The 20,071-nt window shown below is 34.1% G+C and overlaps 1 protein-coding gene across 2 annotated transcripts in view; it reads left to right on the top strand.

Annotated features, from left to right (window-relative positions):
* The window catches only part of LOC112826011 (bifunctional heparan sulfate N-deacetylase/N-sulfotransferase 4), a 403,078-nt gene that overhangs the window by 100,786 nt on the left and 282,221 nt on the right, over window positions 1-20,071 (top strand). The window contains exon 2 of one of the 2 annotated variants that reach the window (XM_073891207.1): window positions 2,179-2,236. The exons of the other annotated variant lie outside the window; for it this stretch is intronic. The gene's annotated coding sequence lies outside the window, so the exon portion shown is untranslated. The remainder of the gene's footprint in view (window positions 1-2,178; window positions 2,237-20,071) is intronic. 2 annotated transcript variants of the gene reach the window in all.

Raw genomic sequence — 20,071 nt, 5'->3', positions numbered from 1 at the left:
CTCTCTCTGGGACCTGAGATTTCTAGGCACGCTCTGTTCTAATGGTCCCCTTTAGAAAAACAGCTGTCACAGACGTTTGAAATTGTATGATACAGACATAAATTGCCTTTAAAGAAATAGATGCTTTTCTACTAGGTCCTATTAGGAAAGAAAAATAAATTCTTGGAATAATATGTCATATGCCATAAACACAGATTCCCAGGAGCACAAAAACAGCTTTGTGCTATACCTGTAAATACCTCCAAATTCCTCATATACAGATTAAGTTGGAAAATAAGAAATACTAAGTATGCTTTTATTCATCCCTTCCAATATCTCTGTTAGAGAAAGCCAAATACAAAGGAAACCTTAAACCTGTATTTTCTTTATAATTTGTCCTGACTAATAAGCTACTATATTTTTCAGAGTTATCATCATGGTATTTTCAAGTGATGATAAGGTTATGATAAGTTATATATACTGTGAGTTCTAATAGAACTCTGAAAAAGTTTCGGTAGTTTATACTTTATTTTGTCTTTCAAATTCACCTTTGCTTTTATGATGTCTTCTATCAGAATATTTTTCATCAACTAAAGATCCTAAATGTTTAAAGTACATTGCATACAAAGTTATTGATGTGTTTTCTTAGTGATTTTAGTAATTCACTTTCTCCCCAACTGCATGGTTCAAATCCTGTGAGTTTCTTGCCATAAAAGGAAATTAATGAAAACAAAAGTTACTGTAATTAGTTGAATTTCTCCAAAACTAGGAGGCAATTATTTCTTTCTCCACAGATTTAAAATGTTTTGTTTATCCCAAAAGAGTAATTTTATATTCTTCTATTAAAAATATGTCAATTAGCCATTTCCAGATGCCAGGTTGGTGCTATGTTGGTCGTTTTTTTTTTCATGAAGCAAATGTATGTAGAGAATATAAAATCTAAGCAGTTTAAACCTTTAACTGGAATTCATTTAAAAAAAGAAGTGATTAATAAAAATATATTTGCTACTTACCATTTATCTCAATAGAAAAATGGGTATTTAATACCACTTAACATCTGCTGTGACATTTTTATAGTAACAAATCCTGTGAATATTTACCTTATAATGATTAATATCACACAGAACTTATGATACAAGGCTCATGATAAGCCAAGAGATTTTTAGAAACTGAACATGAAGCAGAATAGTCTTTTTTTTACTGTATCTTAATGACAATTGATCATAACTAAGATTGATGCTTAGACTCCTTTGAAAAAATTGTAATGTGTGACTTAATAACTATAACATGAAAATCACCTCTTTTAGAGAGAAAATATAGATGCAATTTACAAACTCAGGCATCATTCTTAATTTTTTAAAAAAGGCAACTAACTGGAATTTAAATAAAACCTTTTTAAAAAGCCAAAAACTTCATGAGGATTTTGACATTTGTTTTCTTTTCGATACATGTGCAAGCGTATATAAATTACACTTTGTATTCTGCCAACTGAAGTTATTCTTGAAGAAATGTGTCCATTTAAATGATTTTCCTTAAATATTAAAATGAAGTAAATGGAAACTATTTTATACATAAATATTTAAAATCATAATTTGGAATTTCTTTATGTGATAATCAAAATAAAATATACATGTTTATATATGTATTCACCTCAAAAAAAGGACAATTTTTTTTTATTTTGTCTGAGTATCGCAACTGTTACACCTATTGCCTTCTCCTACCCAAAAACCATTCTGTAATTGGATTTAAGATAAAGTTAGTTTCTTAGTTCAAGTCTCAGTGCTAACCTTACTTCCTAAAAATGCTAAACAAATGCTTCTGAACCAGTGAAATATTTGTCCTCAGTAGGTCTAATGTTTATATGATCCCCTTACACGTTCTGCTTGAGTGGGAAATGTGCCACTGAGAATAAAATCCAAAGATCAAACTTTCTGTGTTCCCTGCGTAACAACTACTCAGGGAGAACATGGAAGCATTTAGCATGCTTTGTTCAAACCAGAAGATTATAGAGGATGCTGCCTCCCCAGATTAGGAAAGCAGCTGGGGAAACTTATAAAATAAAGCTAAAATATCAACCCTGGCTAGAAGCCAAGACAGAGACGCTGTGCACCCAGAAGGCTAATTCTTTCTGGGCTAAATTCATTGATAATGCATTATGTTTAAAGTCTAACCTGAAGTGTAACTTTTTTTTTTCTCTAGTACAAACCGTGGGACATTCAAGAACAAATATACTTTTTGACTAGAGTAAAATTTTAAGGTAATGAAGTTTTCTTCTTTATAAAGCTTGCTCTGATGAAAAATGTAAATAAACCTAGCAGAAAGTCCTATAAAATAGAGTTTATACCTAAGAGCAGAAAAAGAAACAAAAATGAGATGCATCATCTAACCATTATCTTGGTGATGGCAGAGTGATCAGAGATGTCCCCTATGGATACGTGTCCAAAGGAAGAAGTGGGAAGGTTTTATGAAAGTAACTCGCTTAGTAAAATTTACAGTAGAAGTAGACATACTAAAACCATTGTAGCATATATCTTATGAAGCTAGAGAACAAAAGAAAGTTAACACTCACCAATTATGTACTCCAAATAAGTAGGAAAAAGGGGAACCATGCTGTCTGTTGATTTATTTTAAGTTTATGAAGTGAGAGAAATGGGTCAGGTGTCAGACATAATGCTACTGCCTTCAGCCATCAGTGAATAACATTTAGCCAACGTTTTCTTTAACACTTCAGGAAACTTTCACCTATGCTGTTACAGAGAGTGTTAAATGTACTCTTTTTAAAGTTATTTCAGCAAGCCTCAAAAGTTAGAGGTGTCAATTGCAATGCAGAACTTTTATATATACAATCCTATTTCCAAGCTTCCTTTATCTCTATTTTCTAAGGGATGCTATCACATCCTAGAGTTGACAAATCTAATTTTTTTAGAACAATATTGAATTGATAACAGATTTCCCGAAAGCCCAAAACAGTCTGATAATGAAACCCAAACACATCAGTGGCTTTGTACATTTCAAAACAAATAGATTTTTTTAAATGTGAATAGTGGGGCACCTGACCCCCCAGTTGGTAGAGCGTACAACTCTTGATCTTGGGGTTGTAAGTCTGAGCCCCAGGTTGAGTGTAGAGATTACTTAAAAATAAAATCTTTAAAAATGTGAACAGTAGCTTACTCTCCATTCCTACTGAGGTAAGTGTTTTCCTTGATGTATTTATTTCCTTTACCTTCTTATAATTTATTTATATTCATGATTATCCATGTAATTCGGGCCATGAAAAAAACTATAACAAAACAACCTGAATATAACAAACTAAATATTGCCTTTCAAGTTACTCATTAAGGAAATTTGCATATATAGACCACTTCAGAAGTATTTTTTCAAGAGATATACTTCACTAATACTAAATGATAATCATAATTAATTAATTAGAACTAAGGAAATATGTGAGAAGAAAATAAAGGTTAAAAAGACTATGTTTGGATGCTTGAGAACTTAATTTGATGATGTACTCAGGGTATCTTGGAAAACAAAAGTGATAACTCCATTAAATTGCAGAATTGAGACTTCTGTACCAGTCTCAATTTTCACACTTCTTCGAAATTATTGTTTTAAATATTTGAAGCACTCAATAAGGAGGCAATTTTTAGTAAGCTAACACACACACACACACACACACACAGAGGTATGCATGAACATTTCTTTTTTTTCCTCCAAATTAAAAGATAGTCCCCTTTTCATAAATTCTACCATCAGATGAACTTGTGTTGTGCTTTATTTAAAATATTTAACCTCCCTATTAAAAGCCTTTAATGGAACTTATCTTCAGTCAGAACTTGGTGGAAGTTGAAAGTCAGCTGGCCAGTTTCAGGATGTTCAAGAAAAAAGTAAACGCAGATCTACTTCTTTAATCACTGTTCACTTGCTCCTTTCTTCTTTCTTTTTCTCCTTTTTCTTCTTTCCCTTTCCTTCCTCTGTTTCCTCCTTTCCTCTTTCTCTTCATTTTCTCCTCCCTCCCTTTTTCCTTAATTATTTCCCCCCTTCCTACTTTCCTGTCTTCTTTCCTCCCTTTCTACCTTCCTTCTCTCATCCCTTCCTTTTTTCTTTTATTTTCTGTTCATTTTGGCCACATCAGCTTCAATGCTCTCTTGCAAAGTCCAGGAGCAAACCACTCATGTTTAGCGTAGTAGTAATTATTTTTCTAATGGCCCAGTTTGAACATGGGAGTAGGTGGGAAAAATGCACATAAAAAGTATGTAAAGTACACTTAACAATAAAAGAAAGGTAAGATGGAATGGGAAATTCATGTCAAAGAAGTAGAGATGTCAACCTTAAAATATTGGCTGTTCTCCCACCTATGAATTCCTATTTAATTTACTAAATTCTTTAAGCAGAGTCCTTTTCTCTTCCTTCCTATATACTTCCCTTTCATTGGCAATGGAATCTTTTTCATGCAGCAAATGCAGCTTAGTGGCAAAAATAAAATAATAATAAATGTAAATAATCCTTGTACTGATACTTTAAATCCCCATAAATCATTTTTATATTTAGTAGTTTAAACATAGTAGCATTCGTATGCAGCCCAAAGGCTGACTGCTATACTAATGGAAGAAGGAGAGAGACAGGAAAGCTATTTTGCACATTAACATGCTTTGGCTTGACTCCATTTCTGAATCAGAAATTCAATTGTAGACTGCTGATCCACAGAATTTGTCATATTTCATCAGAAGACATCTCAAAAGAGTTCTTCTTGAGGTACTGAATAGTCTTTCACACCTATGTAGAAATCAAACCTCAGAAATAAATATAGCTGCACTAGGATTAATACAAGGAAAGGAAACAGATGCAGAGATGCATATGCTCTTGTGAACACATAAAAAAGTCCTAATTCTATTCATTACTCTAAACTGCAAAGGAATAATGAGGATTAAAATTTAAATTTTATTTGTTTCCCAGTTTTTCTCTAATAGTTATGTCAATCCAACCGATTTTGCATACTATAACAAGTAAAATAAAACACAGGCAATCTTTTAAAAATTCTAAAATATTATGGTTCCTGATATCTCAGTTTGCAAAGCTGCTTTCCCTGGAATAGGATATTCTCTTAATAACCACAAAAATGATGCTCAAATTGGTCAATCGAGGTTGAACTCAATTTAGTACTTCGGTTGCTTGATTTTTCCACCTGGACATATTTTTTTACTTTAAAAAGAGAAAATAGCTTTTCATTTTTGTTCAGTAATGTTTATAATGATAATGATAATATTATTATCCATTATTTTAAATATGTGCCAGACACCATTCAAGATATTAGTGTGAAGAAAACAGCTCTCAGGAGGCTTCTATTCTGGGGGCAGGGGGGGTAGAAAAGCAGTAAACAAATAAAGATGCTTTGATAGGGCTATAAGTACTGTGAAGATGAATAGATCAAGGTGGTGGGTTAAAGGGTGTTAGTGAAAGCCATAGAGCTGGTCAGTAAATACCTTTCTGATAAATTGACACTCCGAAAACCTATTTAAAAGTTATATGCCAAACAGAATATTGCTTCAGTCTTGTAGAAAAATGTGACAAGGAACAACAACTTACTATAATATGCTAGCTGACAAGCTGAATTTTTATTCTACCAATTGATTATTATCTTCAATTCTGTGAAATTGTTTGGTAGAGTTTTAGGATATGGCACACTATTTAATGTTGCTTTCTCTGTGAAGCAGAAACACCATCAGTTTTAGAAAATGTAATTCTCAACTTTGCTTCTACTCTTTACATTTCTAAGTTATTTAAAAAGCAGTGAGTAAATATCTCAAATTACTGTATTTTTCTCTATAGCTTGAAAGTCAATGCTATTGTTGGAACTTAAGCAACAGAAGAACTAGTCCCCTGTCTCACTCTCACAAATCAGTGGGTATAAGAACCAGTATTCCAAAGATCACTCAGTTGGCTGGAATAATAGACTAAAATTGCTATTATAGAGGGATAAATGTAATTATTGAATTTTTTTTAAATTCACCAATTACAAAAGTACTTCAAACTCAACAAGAATCAAAAATATGATTAGGCTAATACAATGTTAATGCAAACTTAAAATGAATTAATGAAACCAAAGTACCAAAGTCAAGAAAACAAAGATCAGTATCTTCCTTGACAGATGTCTGACATAATGTGGCCTATTTGTCAATGTCAGGTTCCTTCCATTTCATATTAGGAGCAGTCTTCTGTGACCTTCTCCCACAGATCATTGTCCCTGCTCCCCTCTCACAGTTGTATTATGGTACCTATTACCTTAAGGTGTGAATACTGTAAATGTATCAGTGCCCCAGTTAACCAAAATATTTTGAGAGCAGGACTTCTTAGGGAGTTCTTTACCTACAGGCAAATAGCAAGCATTTGATATAGGTAAAATGTGAGGCATGTTGTATGAGCAACAGTTGAGGAAATAATACTTAAAAGAAAATAAGGGACTGTTGAAGAATGGTATAGTTACTTTTATATGTGGCAGAATTTTTTTTTTATGAAAGAGGAATTTGTTTTATATTATATGACACCAATGGGCTAACATATGAAAGATACTGGGAGGCTGTTTCTACGCAAAATCAGAAAGAACAGTACATCCTAAAATCAGTGAGATTCCAGTCAATCAAAGCAACCACCACAGGTTGGAGTGCTACTTATCCAGAAGACTTCTCTGGAAGATATTTCTGCCCTGAGTAGGAGATGGTTACGGAGGTTCCTTATGTTTTTCATTATGTAATTATAAGGGAGTGTGGATGAAGATTTTACAGTGATCATGATACCCACCTAAAAACAGGCTCTAGCAGTTGGTTCAAAGACTGGTCAACAAATTTCAAGTTAAATAACAGTTGGGCAAAATTACATAGCAGGAATGTATTACTCAGGACGTACTCTAGAATGTAAAAGCAACTTTTCACAAAAGTGTAATTTTACTAGGTGTATAATTTGTTGAAGATAATAAAATAATAATTAAGTGAAGGATTGATTTTTAAAAATTTAAACGTGTCAGTTTTGCTACTCTTTTGAGCCAGTCCAAGAAAGAAAATTTCTACAGATTAGTTGCATGAATAAGAAAGATACTTCTAGCTTCCATGAACTTTTAAATGATAAAGAATACAGAGATTGTTTGGCTGATTTGTGAAGTTTAAGCCCTATTAGAGAAGAATTGCAGTCATGTAAACAAATGGGAATTGATTTAAAGATGAGTTAGCATCATGACATAATAGAAGGCAAGACGTAATGCTTAATTCCACCAAAGTTGGATTCTAACTCTAGCTTTGCCCTTGTGTGTAATATAACCTTGAAAAATCTTATTAACTCTTCTGTGCCTCAGATTCATGATCTGTGGATGGAGATAATATACCTACTTCATAGAACTGCTGGAAAAGCTAAATGTGATAATAAATATGAAGTTCCTAGGACAAAGTGGGAAACATGAGAGGTGTTAAATTAATGGAATTAAGTATTAATTACATGCATCAGTACTCTGACTTTGGCCCGCCAAGGTAACATTTTGTACTGATTTAAAGCAACCCCTAGTGATGAGTATTGACTATTTCCAATCCCCGTCACTTGTAAGTAATGATCTAAATCACCTTTTTGCACTGTCTTTCCTGTATTTTATTATATATGAATATTAATAATATTATATGTAAAAGTATCAGAGATCATTGACTAACATTTTAATCTGACTCATCACAGTTCCAAAAATTAACTCATATTCAAATATCTTAAGGAAAACAGACCATAAACCAGAAGAAAATACTGTCAGAAAAAAAAGTGCTGAATAGTTTATCTTGATTTTCTTGCCTGCTGGTGTAAGGAAAAACATGGGATTAGAAGAAGACAAGAAGGCAAAGATTCGGAAACTGAAACTGGAGAGAACTAAATCAAATCAAATGTTACTTAGTTTGCAGTTTTATCTAGTAAAACACTAAAAAATATTTCATGTAGTGTCTATATTGATATATTTTCTAGAATTATTACAGAAGTTATTTATGAATGTTTTAAAAGAATGCCAGGCACTAAACCAAAATAATTCACTTAGGAGACCTCTTTGGTAGAAAATACTGGGGGTTATAAAATGTAAAACATTTGTTGACCTTCAAGATATCTCTGGGGGAAAAAAAGGAATAAGGAAAATGAAAAAAAAATGTTTTGTTTTTTTTTACATGTGTAAACCATGCAAACATGCAGAAACTATGCTGCTACAAAATTGTACCCAACTGTTTACTTCAAATTTATCGAACAGTTTTCTAACAAGTGCTTGTGCAAGTTTTAGGTGGGCAGAATGTTCATTCTAGAGGCTTCTCCACACCTCTTGTAATCACACAGGGAGAAACACAGGAGAGCTTGTTAACTACTACCTCACTCCCACTCATGGCAAGAGCTGCTTCCATGGAAGCCTCTGGACAATAGATTTGACTTCTCTAAATTACTAATGTTGATTCAGACTGAGAATAAAAAGATACAAGTTATATTTTAAGTTTTGTCACAAACGTGTTGGTGTGTCTTAAATTGACCTTAAAGTTTCCTTATATAAAACCAGACCACTCCTCCTATTTTTTTCCCAAAGATATTTTGAAGATCAACAAAATATTTTACATTTCAAATTATCACAGTATTTTCTATCAAATAGGCTTGCTAAGTGAATTATTTCGGTAGAGTGCCTCGCATCGTTTTAAAGCATTCATAAGTAACGTTTGTAATAATTCTAGATTCCAGTCATCAAGTATTAAAATAGGAGCATCTCAAGAAACATTGCCTCTGACAAGTAGCAGAATGCTTGAAATCACTCCAAGTTTCTCCCCATAAGTTTTTATTATGCCTTTTTCCAAAATTTCAGAACTGTGTATCCTGGATTAGTTTTGAGTGGGAGGAGGAAATGCTATATGGGATATATTTACATGTGACCACCCATTTTATTTCTGGTTGATGGCCAAGATGGTGTTTTATTCTGCAGTATCTAAAAGTTAAAATAAGGGCGCCTGCGTGGCTCAGTCATTAAGCATCTGCCTTCGGCTCAGGTCATGATCCCAGGGTCCTGGGATCGAGTCCCACATCGGGCTCCCTGCTCAGCAGGAAGCCTGCTTCTCCCTCTCCCACTCCCCCTGCTTGTGTTCCTGCTCTTGCTGTGTCTCTCTGTCAAATAAATAAATAAAATCTTTTAAATAAATAAATAAATAAATAAATAAAAGTTAAATTAACATAAAATATGAAGCAATTAGATAAAAAACAACAAGCACAGATTATCAGTGAAATTGAATGGAGCATGTTTCCCTTTGGTAAAGAATTATCTGACTGTTTAGTGCTGTGTAAAATCATGAATGTTCTGAAGTAAGAGAAATAAGTAAAAAATGGAAATAGTAACTAAAAGATTTATAAAATCTACAGTTATGAGATAAATCACCAAAAGAAAATTATAAGTATTTCCATTTCAGTAGAGTTCTTTATAAGTTCATGGCAATGAAATTCTACTTCTTGATATTTAGGGTACCAATGCAGAACAGTCGCAATGGAGGGGATCTAGAATCAATCAGAAAATGTGGGTTCACATTAGCCATGTGACGCTAGACAAGTTTTGCCTTCGGTGCATTAAATTTTCCATTTATTCATTCCTTGAGTCTTTTGAATAATAATTTGATAATTGGTAATTATATCTGTTTATACCTAAGATATATATATTATATCTGTACATAAGATAAAGAGGGCCCATTTGAAAAGGGTTTATTATTATAACAAGAAGCTCAAAATCAGTAATATATGTTTTACATGGTAATATTCTGATAGTGAGATAATATAATGGAAAAAACTATCCTCCCTAGAACTTCCTATGAACTAGATAATACACATCAGTTATACTGCCCCAAAGCAATCTAAATTTTCTCCAGGCATTTATGATTAACATGACTGCATTAGGAGTTTCTAGGTAAGAAAGTTGGTGGTAGAGAAATGATAGTTGAAATAAATGAATTTTAAGGGATAGTAATCTTTTGTTCTTTCTGAAGCAGACAAATTCTACGATAGTGACCAAGTGATAATTGGCCTAAATTCAGTAAGAGAATAATTAAAACGTCAGAAATACATCTTCTAAGAGATGCTAGACACTAATGTAACTTGTGAATATAAGTGTAGTACTGTTAGTAACATATTCTATTCACAGAGATTATTTAATATAATTTTTATAATTTATAGTTTAATAAATTCCTTTCTGATTTCTTGAAGTTAAACTTCAATGTTAATTATTAGGCAAAATTAATTTTCTCCCTCTCTTACTCAGTAATAGGTCAAGATGTACTTTTCCACATTGTAGTTTCAGTCATTCATCTCTATATCTTGGAGTTTCCTTGCCTGTAAGAATATGAGGGCTAAGAGCACCTAGGTGGCTCAGTTGGTTAAGCGACTGCCTTTGGCTCAGGTCATGATCCTGGAGTCCCGGGATCGAGTCCCACGTCGGGCTCCTTGCTCAGCAGGGAGTCTGCTTCTCTCTCTGACCCTCTTCCCTCTCGTGCTCTCTATCTCTCATTCTCTCTCTCTCTCAAATAAATAAATAAAATCTTTAAAAAAGAAAAAAAAGAATATGAGGGCTAAGTGAGCATTTTATGTTTCATGGATAACTGCTTCCATGATTGTCTGCTGAGACAATTAACAAGGATGCAGATCCATACTAAATATAATAACGGTTTTTAAAAAGGGATTATTGAACTAAACCAAAGCAATTACCAGTTGATAGCAATCATTTTATTGCTGCTAGCTATAAGTTGATTTAACTAAAATGTATAGAGAAAAACACAGAAAATGAACACTGCATTGGGATTCTGAGGGCAAAATTGGTCATCACTCCCCTGCCTGATCCTGGATCTTTGTTTTCTCTTCTCTTTCAAATCTCTCTTTCCTCCTCAAAATCCAAATCTCTCACCCATCAGTAATTAGAACAATTGACTTCCCTCTCTACATCCTGTCCCTAATGACTTCAGTCCGCAGGACTCTTTCTTTTCTCTGAAATCTCACAGCATATCCTTAGAGTTCTTTCTTGGCTAATAAGCAGGTAGTCCTCATGACCGCCAAGTTTGTGTTCCTATGAACTCTTTCACTTTTTTTTTTCTTTTTACTTGCAGGTATTCTGAACTTGTTCATCCCCTACTACCTTCTCAACTCACTTTGATCTTTTACTTGACTTCATTACACCAATGGGCATTTGCTAAGGTCACCAAAACCAAGGTTAATTTTCAGTTGTATTTCTTGACTTAAAATAGCATTCAGTTCTTGCTCAGAAGTATTTGTATACCTTTGCTTGTAGCTTCCATGGCTCTCTTCCACTAACCATACTTTATTCAGTTCAAAAGTTTTAATGGTATACTCTATCATTTTACTGTACACACTGTTCCTTAGTTTTCTCACTTGATATTATAGCTTTTCTTACTCCTTAATTTATAATTTCAGCACAGATCTTAAATTCCATTCTGATATATTTGGCAGAGTAGGAGACATTCGTTTTGAATATCTCACAGACATTTCAAAAATAATATATTACATTCTACTCATTTTCTCTTCCCACACCTTTGCTACCATATAACTTTGTACTTTCCCTAGTATTGTATTTACCATGCTCTATTGTAATTGGTTTTGTATTTAAATATGTCACAGAATAGATACTCCCTGCTTTTGAAGAGCAGAGGTAGTGTTTGTCAGGTGGGTAATACATCTGGCACTTGGTAAGCACTCAAGAGTATTGAATGAATGACTGAAAGCCTGCAGTTTTTGGGCAATTTTTACCCCTCTAGGTCCATTCAATCAACAAATCATGACATTTTTATTTCTTATGTGACAGGATAAAAATAATTCCTATGAGAGTATTCACAACCTTGTCCCTCTAACAAATAGTATAAAACTATTTCCATTTCCCCCTGCTAACGAGAAGGATATCTTGCTTTTTGAGTATGAGGTTAATTGATAATATAGTAGGGTCTTAGAGAGAAGGGATAGAGGAGAGGGAGGGAAAAAAAAGTGAAGCAGGTAGCAGAAATAAAATTTTGTCATGTGAGAATTTCCAGAGTAGCTTCGGGGTACAGAAGAAATGGAGAGTAGAGAAACTAACGTTTTAGAAGTGCCATTTTTGTTTTATGAATTGGAACTCTTTAATGTTGTTTAGAAAATGTGGGTAAATAAAAGAATTCCTTTTAAATAAATTATTGTGGCTCTTGTTTTCTGCTTCTTAAATGATTCCAACCATGCTACCCACAGGGGCTACAAAATTATAAGAGCTAGAAAGTTATATATAAATATTGTGAAACTGCTTTTGCTTTAAAAAATTTAACTTTACTTTTTAGAGCAGTTTTAGGTACCCCCACACACATGTACACACGCTAGCCTCCCCCACCACCAATACCCTTACAATTGATGAAACTACATTGATACTTCGTTATCACCCAAAGTCCATAGTTTACACCAGAGTTTACTCTTGGTGTTGTACATTTTTCTGGAGTTTGACAAATGCATAATGAATGTTTCCACAGTTACAGTATCAGAAATAATAGTTTTACTGCCTTCAAGATCCTTTGTGCTCCACCTATTCGTTCCTCCTTCCCGCCTCCCAAACCCCTGACAGGTACTGGTCTTTTTACTGACTCTGTAGTTTTGCCTTTCCAGATGTTATGTAATTGGAATTATACAGCGTGCAATCTTTTCAGATTGGCTTCTTTCATTTGGTTTGATTCCTTCATATATTTTTGTAGCTTGATAGCTCTTATCTTTTTAGCCCTAAATAATATTCTTTTTTACAGATGTACCAGTTTGTTTATCCATTTACCTACTGAAGGACATTTTGGTTGCTTCCAAGTTTTGGCAATTATGAAGAAAGCTGCTATAAACAGCCATGTGTAGGTATTTGTGTGGACATAAGGTTTCAACTCTCTTGAGCAAATAACAGGAAGCTCAATTGCTGGATTGTATAACACTGTTTAGCGTTGTAAGGAACTGTCAAATGTCTTACAAAGTAGCTCTGCCATTTTGCATTACCGTCAGCAATGAATGAGTTTTTTTGCTCCACATCCTCCCCAACATTTGGTATTTTCACTCTTTTGGATTTTAGCTATTCTAATAACTAGTAATAGCCATATTATTATTTTAATTTGTAATTCCTTAATGACATATGCTGAAGAGCATCTTTTTACTGCTTATGTGTCATCTGTATATCTTCTTTCATGAGGTGTCTGTTCAGGTCTTGGGCTCACATTTTAATCATGTTATTCATTTTCTTATTGTTGAGTTTCAAGAGTTCTTTATATATTTTGGGTAACGGTCCTTGATCAGATATTCCTGTTGCAAATATTTTCTTCTGGTCTGTAGCCTTTTTTATTCTCTTAACAGTGTCTTTCACAGAGAAGTTGGTAAATTTTTATTTTACAGAAGTCCAGTTTATCAATTCTTTCTTTCACGGATTGTGCCTTTGTTGTACCTAAAAAGTCATCACCAAATCCAAGATCAACTAGATTTTCTTATGTTATCCTCTAGGAGTTTTATAGTTTTTCTGTTTGTTTGTTTTACATTAATGATTCATTTTAGTTAATTTTTGAAAAGGGGTGAGGTCTGAGTATAGATTCTTTTTTTTTTCTGTATGTGGATGTACAGATGTTTTAGTACCATTTGTTGAGAAACTATCTTTTCTCTATTAAATTGACTTTGCTCTCTTGTCAAAGATCGGTTGACTATATTTGTGGAGTTTATTTCTGGGCTCTCTATTCTGTTCCATTGATCTATTTGTATATTCTTTTGCCAGTACCACACTGTCTTGATTTCTGTAACTTAATAGTAAAATTTGAAGTTTGTTATTGTCAGTCCTCTTTTGTTCTCCTTCAGTATTGTGTTGGCTATTCTGAGTATTGCTCTCCATATAAACTTTGTTTCCGATTCTTAATCTCTGTTTCTGTTTTATTAAGTCTTTTTCTGAACTGTTGTAATAAATTCTTTTTTTTAGAAGCTTTGTTTATTTATTTGAGAGCGAGAGAGCCAGTGTGAGCGGGGGGAAGGGGTAGAGAGAAAAAGAATCTCAAGCAGACTCCTCGCTGAGCATAGAGCCCAGCCAGGGGCTTGACCTCATGACCCTGAGCCACCCAGGTGCCCCTATTGTAATAAATTCTTAACTGATCTTCTGTCTCATGGCTCCAATCTATCCTCTTACTCCCTCAACACAAACAAACAAAAATTTTCCAAAAGACAACATTTACCATGTCAGTCTTCAAATTAAAGTATTTCAATAGTTGTCCAATATTTAAAGCAATTTAAAATCCTTATCATTTTGAATAAGACCGTTTTATTTTCTGGTACCCATCTTCTCAATTCAGTTGCCTGCCAGTCTCTTTTAAAAATAGGATACAGACCCTGAGAATATAAAGGAACAAAACAGAATAAAATCTCTGATTCAAATGCTAAATTCTAGTGGAAGTGATAGATAAGAAAAAAAGTAATATTATATACTAATATTAATGGTATAATAGATTGTTAAAATCACATACACACAAAATAAAAACAAGGAGGTGTTAAGAAGTGCTAGGAGAGAGCTTGCAATCTTGCATTGGGAAGTCAGAAGCAGATACACTGAAAATATTACAATTTAAGTAGGACTTAAAGAAATGATGCTATGTTTATATCTGGGGGACATGTATTTAAAGTAGAGAAGATAGCAAATGCAGAAGTCCCAAGATTACTATCTGAGGAGCACAGCATGTTCAGAGAACATTGAGAAGGCCAGAGGGGTTGGAGAGAATTAAGCGAAAGATAAGTGGTAGATTAGGTAGAGTTGTGTAAAACATTCTTAAATTTGGCTCTTACTCTTAGTGAAATGAGGGAGCCACTCTGGAAGTGGGGATCATAGGAGAGACCTAGACTGATATGCATTGCAAAATGATTCCTCTGGCCAATGTATTGAAAATAATGATATGGGGAAATGGCAGAGGCAGAAATCAATTAGGAAGATAGTTAAAGAATCCACTGGAGGTATAATGCTCTTTGGGGCTATGATAATAGCTGAGAAGATGTTAACATGTGTTCAGATTCTATATGTATTTTACAGGTAAAGCCAACAGATTGAATGTCTAGTGGGTCTTGTGGGAAAGAAAGAGAGGGGTCGATGACTAATGCCAAGGGGTGTGTATGTATGTGTCTAAGCAGATAAAATAATGGAGCTATCATTTATTGATCTGGGGAAACTACGAGAGTAATCAGTTCGGGGTTAAAGAAAATATCAGGCAATCAGATTAAATCTGAAAGGTCCATTAGATTTCCAAGTGCAAATACAAAGTAGGTAGTTGAATATACAAATAGAAATAAGTAAAAGATTTAACTGGAGATGTAAATTTTAGAGTCAGCTTATAGATAGTGTTTAAAACCACGAGACAGTGTGAGGTCAACAAGAAGGGAATGTAAATCAAAATGAAAAGAGTTCCAAGGACTAAGCCCTGGGGAACTCCACATTTGGAGAAGGAGATGGGAAGGAACCTGCAATTGTGACTAAGAAGTCATAGAAAAACAAAAATCTGTGATTTCCTGGAAGTTGGGTAAAGACAGTTTCTGTGTGAACGAGGGGATAATTAATGATGGAAAACCCTGCTGATAAGTCAAGTAAGATGAGGAGGGAGAATTGAAAGTCGGATCTCTCAACACGGAACTTATTGTGCGGTTTTGGTGAAATGGTGAGGGTAAGCCTGATTGGAGCAGATTCCAGGTGGGAAAACAAGAACATGTCATTTTATGGAGTTTGGTTTTCAAGAGGAAAGAGAGTAATAGCTTGTAGAGTAAGTAAATCATGAGAGAAATAACTGAATGTTTATATACTGGCATAAATATTTCATAGACAAGAAAAACATCGTGACCACATGAAACAGAGAAAAATATTACTGAAGCGATGTCTTTCAGGAGGAGGTGATAAAGCCTGGAAATAGTGCACAAGTCAATAGTTGTCATTAGCCAGAATGGCTAATTCATCCAGTAGAGAATATCTACTCAAATGAGTAAGTGTGGTAGAAGAACTTACAGAAATTATTTTATGCTTGCTATTGTGTTCCCTGTGAAATAGAAAACAAGATCATTAGCTGAGAGTGAGGAAAAGAAAAGAAATGTTGGAAGTTAGGAGAGAGAGGAAAGGGGTACATAACAGTCATCTAGGAGAAGAGATCATTAAGGAACTAAGAAAATAGCGCATGACTGCCAGCAACATTAAAGACCCACGTGAAGCCTTTGATCATGAGTTTAAGAGGTGAATAGTCGGTTTGGTGATATTCTATTCATCTTCAGAGTTGCATACTCAGATTTGGTGGATTATAGGATTTAGCCAGTGTTGTTTAGACAAATGTTCATCATAAAATAAGAAAAGATGAGAAGGTTTGAGAGTATATGAAATGAAATGAATATTATTTTTGGTTAGAGAATTTAAACTGGGTGAGAAAGAGTGTAAGGCCGAGAGAGATAGAGTAAAAAGTGAAAGGATCATGGCTTAAAGATGTTAGGCATTTGAAATATTGTTGAATTTGGAGTGATAGGTGAAGTGAGCTAAAAACATAGGGGATTGAGATTGGATAGCAGAATATATAAAATCAATGCTATGAATGTGTTACAATTAAACAGTTACAATTATACAGTTACTTGTTTTAATGAAAAGATCTAGCATATGACTCTGAGATTGGGTGGCAATGGTAGGGAGAAAGGCAAGAGAATTAGAGAAGGGACTTAAACACTGAGAGTATAGTGTTGGAAGAATTATCTATATTAATATCTAGTAGTTTAAAAAATGAGAGTTATCCAAAAACTAAGATTTTTCCAGGATTAAAGGAATTTAACCCAGGCATTAGTTAATAACTGCTATAAGAAGAGGTAGGATGATAGAGTCCAATAAGATGAAAAGTTAGAGGTTTTTAAGAGAGTAGGAAAAGAGCATAATCTAAAAGTGACGATAAGGAACATAACGAACAAAGAAGGCATCCAAAAAGCCTCCTGACCTGAATGTGAAAATGTAACTATCACCAGAGGGCTCTGAGGTCCTCAAGGGAGAGCCAGGTTTCAGTTAGAACTAGAAGATGAAGAAGACTTTCAGAGAAGAGTTTCACTATATAGGGAAAGAGTTTTGCTAATGATTAACCACGTATTCTGATTAGCACAATGAAAGGCTTTAAGAGGTCACGAAGATGGTGAATGTGATCACAAAAGTATTTTCAAGATAGATAAGGAAGTCCTCTGAGTCCTGTCTTACGGTGAATGACATGGTCAGGAATAAGTGGCATAATGCGAGAAGTTGTGGGGGGTTCCCGAATAATGAGTTCAGTCCTGAAAGGCCCGACATTGATAGCAATGATCAGGTTTTAAGAGTTGAATGGTGGGGATGGGGGGCTCAGTTGGTTAAGTGTCTGTCTGCCTTTGGCTCAGGTCATGATCTTAGGGTCCTGGGATCCAGCCTGGTGTCAGACTCTCCACTCAGAGGGAAGTCTGCCTTTCCCTCTCTCTCCCCTCCCCGACCCCCTGCTCGTGCTCATTCTCTCTCTCTCAAATAAATAAATAAAATCTTAAAAAAAAAAATAAGAAGAGTTGTATGGGGTGGGGGCATGCAAAGCAAGGCAGTTTCCTGGTGGACAGTTAACTGTCACTGCCATAGTTTTAGAAGCACTGACTGATTTTCTAATTAACTTTGCACTTCATAGCTATATTGTATTACTTTGCCATAACAAAGTACCACAACTGTTCTTAAGCAAGAGAAGTTTATTGTCTCACAGTTCTGGAGACTAGAAGTCTGAGATCAAGATGTCAGCTGGACCACGTTCTCTCTGGAGGCAGTAGGGAAGAATGTGTTCCAGGCCTCTCTCCTGACTTCTGGCCGTTCCTCAGCTTAATGACAGCACTGCAGCAATCTTCACATGCTATTCTCCCTGTGCCCATGTCTGCACTGAATTTCCCCTTTTTATAAGGACCCTGGTCATATTGATTTAGGGATCTACTCTACTCCGGTATAACCTTATCTTAACTAATTATATCCGTAATAACTTTATTTCCAAATAAGTTTACATTCTGAACTACTAGGGGCTAACACTTTAACATACTAGTTTAAGAGGGACACAAGTCAACCTACAGGAGCTACTTTCAAATTTACCAAGCTACTTCATTCTTTTTTTTTTTTATAGCTAATGGTTTGGTTAATAAAATCTTCATTTAGAAATTTTATATCTGGGCGCCTGGGTGGCTCAGTTGGTTAAGAGACTGCCTTCAGCTCAGGTCATGATCCTGGAGGCGCGGGATCGAGTCCCACATCGGGCTCCCTGCTCAGCAGGGAGTCTGCTTCTCCCTCTGACCCTCTTCCCTCTCGTGCTGTCTCTCTCTCATTCTCTCTCTCAAATAAATACATAAAAAAAAGAAATTTTATATCTTATATTTGTGAATTACATTGCCCATAAATGTCCATTTTTGTATTATCCCTTTGTTAGCTGTTACTAACAAGGTTATGGTAGCTTCGTAAAATGAAGTTGACAGGTATTACCCTTTTTTCATTTATCTTAAAAAGGATTGTGTTAAGGTTGGAATTATTTATTCCTTAAAGCTTTTATAGGACCTTCTGGTAAAGGAATCAGTGACTGGAGTTTTCTTTGTGGGAATTTTTTGACTACTTATTCAAATTCTTGCATTTTGTTTTATCCGTTTTGAAGCTTCTTTTGTTTTTTTCAAGTTTTTATTTAAATTTCAATTACTTAACATACAGTGTAATATTAATTTCAATATTACAGATATAGAATAGAATTTAGTGAGTGAACACTTACATACAATAACCGGGGCTCATCATAAGTGCCCTCCTTAATCCCCATCACCTATTTAAACCATTCCCCACCCACCTCCCCTCTGGTGACCATCAGTTTGTTCTCTGTAGTTAAGAGTCTGTTTCTTGGTTTGCCTCTCTTTCCCCCCACCCCTAGTTCATTTGTTTTGTTTCTTAAATTCCACATATGAGTGAAATCATACGGTATTTGTCTTTCTCTGACTTATTTCACTTAGCATAATACTCTCTAGCTCTATCCACATCATTGCAAATAGCAAGATTTCATTTTTTTTAAGGGCTGAGTAATATTCCATTGTAGAGACTTCTTTTTAATTGATTTTATAAAGCTACATTTTTTTTGAAATTTTACCTAAATTGATTTAAAATTATTTCTTATAAATTCATCAATAATTTTCCTTTATCTTTTTAATGACTAGGCAAATGTAGTATCTCCTTTTTCTCATTCCCATCAATTATGTGATTTACCTCTTTTTATCTTAATACCAGCAGAGATTTGTCAAATTTTTTAGCCCTTTAAAAAGAACCAAGTTTTGGCTTCATTTTTCTCTTCACTGTCATTCTTATCTGATTACTTTCTTTTTTGTTATGTTTTTCCTTCTACCATCTTTGTTATTATTTTAATTGTTCTTTTATAGCTTCTTGAGAGCAATGCTTACCTTATTAGCTTATTAATTTTCATATTTTTCTCTTTTCAAGTATATACTTCTTAGGTTCTAAATTTCTCTAAATATCATAATAGCTAAATCCACAAATTTTGATATGTGTTACTTGGGATATGATTTGTAACATATATATATCCATTTGAATTTTTTCTTTGCCATAAGTTATTTAAGATGATTTTTTTTTAAATTTCAAATATATGAGAATTTTCTAGTTATTTTGTTATTAGTTTCCAGGTTACATTGTGATTATAGTACATCTCTATATGATTTTTAGTTCTTCTAAACTTGTTGAGACTTGCTTTGGAACTCAGTATGATTAATTTTTGTGAATATTTCCAAGTTCAATGTATTCTACAGCTATTGAATATCATACTTTAAATATGTCTTTTAGACTAAGTTTGCGAAACATGTTGTTTAGCCCTCTTTATCCTCACTAATCATCCATCCAGCTTTTCAATCAATTCTTAAGAAATGTTACACATTTTCCACAGATTGGAAATTTGTAAATATCACCTTGTAGCCCTGCCTGTTTCTGCTTTATACATCTAAGACTATATTAGATGCATGCAAATTTACATTTTAATGATTTCTTAGCAAATTGAAATTTTTA

This window comes from Callorhinus ursinus, unplaced genomic scaffold (assembly GCF_003265705.2).
Source record: "Callorhinus ursinus isolate GAN/ISIS: 27379988/994484 unplaced genomic scaffold, GSC_fseal_2.0 scaffold4, whole genome shotgun sequence".
NCBI classification, from domain to species: domain Eukaryota; kingdom Metazoa; phylum Chordata; class Mammalia; order Carnivora; family Otariidae; genus Callorhinus; species Callorhinus ursinus.
This window is presented reverse-complemented; position numbering and strand designations above follow the sequence as displayed.